The 5,481-nt window shown below is 40.5% G+C and overlaps 1 non-coding gene across 1 annotated transcript; it reads right to left on the bottom strand.

Annotated features, from left to right (window-relative positions):
- Window positions 1–2,962: 2,962 nt before the first annotated feature.
- LOC148297649 (small nucleolar RNA R71) lies at window positions 2,963–3,069 on the bottom strand. The gene has a single exon (XR_015833246.1). It is a non-coding gene; the product is annotated as a small nucleolar RNA R71 (small nucleolar RNA).
- Window positions 3,070–5,481: the final 2,412 nt, after the last annotated feature.

Here is a 5,481-nt window from a genome sequence, read left to right as displayed (position 1 = left end):
AGTTCATTCCTAATTGGAGTGGTTGGTGGCGATTGGATTTCACTCAAAACTCACCAAATGACCCCTCCCACCATATTATGATGTTGCCCAAGTTTTGGGCTCGATCCGAAATCAATAGGTGTTCCAAATTGGACAATTCAAGTTCAACGGCAGTTCGTTCCTAATTGGAGTGGTTGGTGTTTTCCATACTTCTAGCGATTGGATTTCACCAAAAACCCACCAAATGACTCCTCCCACCATATTATGATGTTGCCCAAGTTTTGGGCTCGATCCGAAATCAATAGGTGTTCCAAATTGGACAATTCAAGTTCAACGGCAGTTCGTTCCTAATTGCAGTGGTTGGTGTATTCCATACTTCTAGCGATTGGATTTCACTCAAAACTCACCAAATGACTCCTCCCACCATATTATGATGTTGCCCAAGTTTTGGGCTCGATCCGAAATCAATAGGTGTTCCAAATTGGACAATTCAAGTTCAACAGCAGTTCGTTCCTAATTGGAGTGGTTGGTGTATTCCATACTTCTAGCGATTGAATTTCACTCATGATCAGTTCATAATTGTATATCATTTTGTACCCCTCTAGCTTATGATTTGGTTATGTTGTTGAGTTAAACTTGTGCTTTTAATCCCTTTTCTGTTTGTCATTCAGTTTATTGGGCCTTAGGTAGCAATGGTGGCTTTGGATAAGAGAAGTTGCACAATGGCTCAAAAACGAGCTGGCTGAGTTACAAATTCATTCCGGACTTATCTCTTTCATCCAAGCTTGGATTGGCCCAAATAACATGTGGTTGGAAAGAGGAGATTCTGAACTGCAAGATGGACTACTCAAACATATCCATTGATGAAGCTAAGCCCAATCCGTGGTTCCATCAAAATATCCACCATGCTCAGGAGTGCAGTTGCCAGCTGATGAGCTTTTGTCATGTGCCTTCTTGTACCTCCCTTTAGCCATGTGCCTCACCCCAGACCACATGACTTTGGCAGCAAAAGAAGACGGCCACATGACTTTGGCAGCAAAAGAAGACCACCACATGACTTTGGCAGCAGAAGAAGACCACCACATGACTAAGGCAGCCACATCTGACCACCTGTGCATGCATGTGATGAAAGCTTGAGGTGCAGCAGCAAAAGGATGAAGGATGGTGTGGGAGTTCATCATGATGTCCCCCCCTCTTAGTCCTATAAATAGAGGAGTCTTCAAGCTTCAAAAACACACATCCACCCCATACACTCTAGGTACACAGCCAGATACTCTAAACTGCCCCAAAACACCAAAACAGCTCCAGAAAACCTCCCTTCTATTTCCTACGAATTTCCTCTCTCTCAACCATCACCACTCACTCAAACTCATCCTAAATCACCTCCATATCCTTCATACATCCTTCCAGACGTGGAGAAGCTCTTGAAGAATCATTGGACACCACAAGAACTTCAGAAAAGGGTTTTTCTACTCTTATGACATTCATTATGTTTTCCCAATTCTGTTTTAGTTTCTTTTCCATTATGAGTAGCTAAATCCATAACTAGAGTTTCGATGTAACCTAACATGAATATTCTGGGTTTATAAGTTTGAAGTTTGGAGTTTCAAGTTTGATTCATGATTCATGTTTTTATTCATTTTGCCTACTTGCCTATATGCTGATCGGAATGCTTAGCTACCATTTTGATTTGTATATCTTGGTTTGAATTAAGAGTATACACCATGCTTTAATTCGAATTGAACTATGAATAGGAAGAGTATGTATGGACATTCGACAACAGGGATTAGATACATGCTTGGTTGTTTAAATTGTTCTTCATTGCTTAATGGGTTCCTAATGCTTAATTTTAGGTTAGACAACAAATGATCAAATTAGGGAATTAGGAACACAAGGTTAGGACCAGACACCATGGCCTAATCATACTTTAGCTAGAATCAATCTTTGAATCTGAATTAGACTTGTTACTTGACTCCTTATAACCCAGAATTGAATTGTTATGGTGAATCGAATGCCCTAGTCTCCAAATCCGTTTTCCAGCCCTTCAAAATCACTCTTTGTTACACTTGTTTATTTGCTTCCATTTGCAATTTCAGTTTGCTCACTTCTTTTCACAATCACAATCACTCTCACTTTTAAATTCTGTTTTAGACTAGACTTCCTAACTTCTTGAATTCGGTAATCAAAGTACATAACTAATTTGAACTTCTCAGTCTTCGTGGGTACGACCTCGTACTTGTCTTGCTATACTACTAATTGCCCCGTACAATTGCGAGTTAACATAATATTAACAACAAATTTTGGCGCCGTTGCCGGGGACCTGTTCTTTTTAGTATTTCTAATCAGTCTAATTTTCTGTTTCAGGTAGTTTATGTCTAAAAGGCCATTCCTTGAACAAGTGAGGTCTTCGTTCCAACGTTCTAGATCTTTGAACGCAGGACCATCATTGCAACCCAACCGGGTGATCTCTGAAGTTCAGAATCGTCTAGAAAGACAGTTGTCAACTGCAAAAGAGCAAGCTCTGGCCACATTTTCAAGTCTTGCTCTCCACACTGAACTTCCTGGTTCTTCACTTTCAAATTCGGAAGCAAGTTCAGACCAAGAAGAAGAAGAAGAGATGGCTGCCAATGAGTTCATGGGAGAACTTGATATCCCAACAATTCCAGCATCTCCTTCAAGCATTTTGCTGCCCACTGTAGCTCAAAATTATGAGCTTAAATCTTCTCATCTTAATATGCTGCCTTCCTTTTATGGTTTACCTAATGAAGATCCATTAACCCATATAAAGGATATTTTTAATGTTGTGAGTTCTTTTCCCTTGATAGGTGTGACAGAAGATCAACTTCGAATGAGAGTGTTTCCATACACTTTGAAGGATAAGGCAAAATATTGGTTGAATTCTTTGAAGCCGGGATCACTCACTACATGGGCTGCCATTCAAAAGAAGTTCTTGGAGAAATACTTCTCCACGCAAAAGACCGACATGCTTAGGGATAAGATCTTGTTATTTGCACAGCCAGATGACGTGTCGTTTTGTGAAGCATGGGAGAGATTCAATGGGCTGCTCAACCAATGTCCTCATCATGGGATTCCATTAAAGCTTCAAATGCGTATGTTTTATAAAGGACTAACCCCTTCTAGTCATAATATAGTCACCAATTTTGCAGGTGGTTCTTTTAAAACCAAAACTCCAGAAGAAACGTACGAACTCTTTGAGGAGATAGCAATGGAGACCCAACATACGGACACAAGAGGTAAACATGTTGTTAGTGGTTCTAATGATGCTTCTAGTGTGCAGATTTCAAAACTGGAACAAAGGCTAGATGCTCTTCTTGCATTGAACTCAAGAAACCCTCCGAAGGAAGTGTGTAGCATCTGCGAAACTCATGACCATGCTACCATAGCTTGTCCACTTGGGGCTGGATATCCAGAATTTGTGCAAGAGCAAGCTAAGGTGGTAAATTCCTACAACCAAGGTCCAAGAAATGATCCATACTCTCAAAGTTATAATCCAGGTTGGAGGAATCATCCAAACTTTTCATGGAGGAATACTCAGAATCAAGCCAATCCCCCTTCATTCCAAAAGCCACAACAAACATCATCATTGGAGGATATAGTTAAGCAGATGGCAATCAACCAATCCAATTTCCAGCAAACTACACAAGCTGCCATTGCCAAATTGGAAGTTCAAATAGGCCAAATAGCTGCTGAAATATCTCAAAGAGAGCTTGGGAAATGGCCAAGCCAAACTATGATCAATCCAAAGAACCCAGAAGCCAAGGCCATTCATGTGCTCAGATCAGGTAAGATCATTGATAATAAAGTTGATTCTAATCTTTCAAATGATGTTGTGATTGTAGAAGATGAAGAGGAGGAGACCATGGCTACGGAAGGAGAACAACTCAAAACTTCTCAATCTGCTCCTAAGGCCAAATCAGATTCTCAGAAATCCGATCAATTCCAATTGCATAAAAGGGATGACAAATTTGTGCCACCACATCTTCAAGAAGATAGATACGTGCCACCCGCTCCATATGTTCCACAGATTCCATTTCCAGGCCGTCTTAAGAAAGCAAAGCAAGATAAGGCTTTTAAAGAGATTTATGATATTTTGAGTAAAGTTAATATCAATTTGCCTTTGCTTGATCTTATTGAACAGATTCCTGCATATGGAAAATTCATCAAGGACTTGAAAACTCACAAGCTCAATTTCGCTCCAAATGAAGGAGTAAAGCTCGACCAGAATGTAAGTGCTGTGTTGCAAAGGAAGCTTCCACCAAAACTAGATGATCCTGGCAGCTTTGACATTCCCATTAACATTGGAGGCAAGAAGGTTGGAAGAGCCATGTTGGACTTGGGAGCAAGCATCAATGTTATGCCATATTCAGTTTATCAAGAGCTTGGCTTAGAAGGGATGAAGAAGACTTCAATGCGACTTGAACTAGCTGATCATTCTATAAAATATCCAAAAGGTATTGTAGAAGATATTCTAGTTCAAGTTAATACACTAATTCTCCCTGCTGATTTTGTAGTGATGGACATGGAAGACAATCCAAATGGAGATCGTGTTGATCCCATTCTCCTAGGCAGGCCATTCATGGCCACTGCAGACACAATCATCAAAGTGAAAGATAGCACCCTCTCCATGACTTTTTTGGGTGAAACTGTTGAATTTAAAATGCTTAATGCTCTATCTCAACCTTCTATCTCTCTTGATTCTTGCTTTTCAATTGATGTTGTGGATCATGAGGTTTCTTCCAAAATTTTGCAGAGAAAGTCTAATGATGCTCTAGAAGCTGTCTTAACACAAGAAGAGGAAGATCTTTGTGAACCGGAGTTCCAAGAAGTGGTGGCTGCCTTAGAAGTGTTTCCACCATACCCACCGTCCTTTAGGCCACCAATCGAGCCTCTTGGACCATCATCCACGAAATTGGAGCCATCCATTGTCATCCCACCAATGCTAGAACTTAAACCTCTTCCCAATCATCTTAAATATACATATTTGGGTGCTAACGAAACTCTCCCTGTTATAATTGCTGCAGGTCTCTCCTCACATGAAGAAGAGAGCTTAATTGAAGTTCTAAAAGAGCATAAAACAGCCATTGGGTGGACCATAGCAGACATCAAAGGAATTAGTCCAAGCATGTGCATGCACCGGATTTTAATGGAAGAAGACAGCAAACCATCTCGTGATGCCCAAAGGAGGCTAAATCCCAACATGAAAGAGGTGGTTAGAGCTGAAGTTTTAAAGCTACTCGATGTAGGAATCATCTACCCAATTTCAGATTCTAAGTGGGTGAGCCCTGTGCAAGTTGTTCCAAAGAAGTCCGGAATCACCGTTGTGAAGAATGAGAAGAATGAGCTAGTTCCTACACGAACTGTCACTGGTTGGAGAGTTTGCATTGATTATAGGAAGTTGAACACATCCACTAGAAAAGATCATTTCCCCTTGCCTTTTATTGATCAAATGCTTGAACGTTTATCTGGCCATGCTTACTATTG

This window comes from Prunus avium, chromosome 1 (genome assembly GCF_965620075.1).
Source record: "Prunus avium chromosome 1, drPruAviu1.hap1.1, whole genome shotgun sequence".
In the NCBI taxonomy this organism is placed as follows: Eukaryota; Viridiplantae; Streptophyta; class Magnoliopsida; order Rosales; family Rosaceae; genus Prunus; species Prunus avium.
This window is presented reverse-complemented; position numbering and strand designations above follow the sequence as displayed.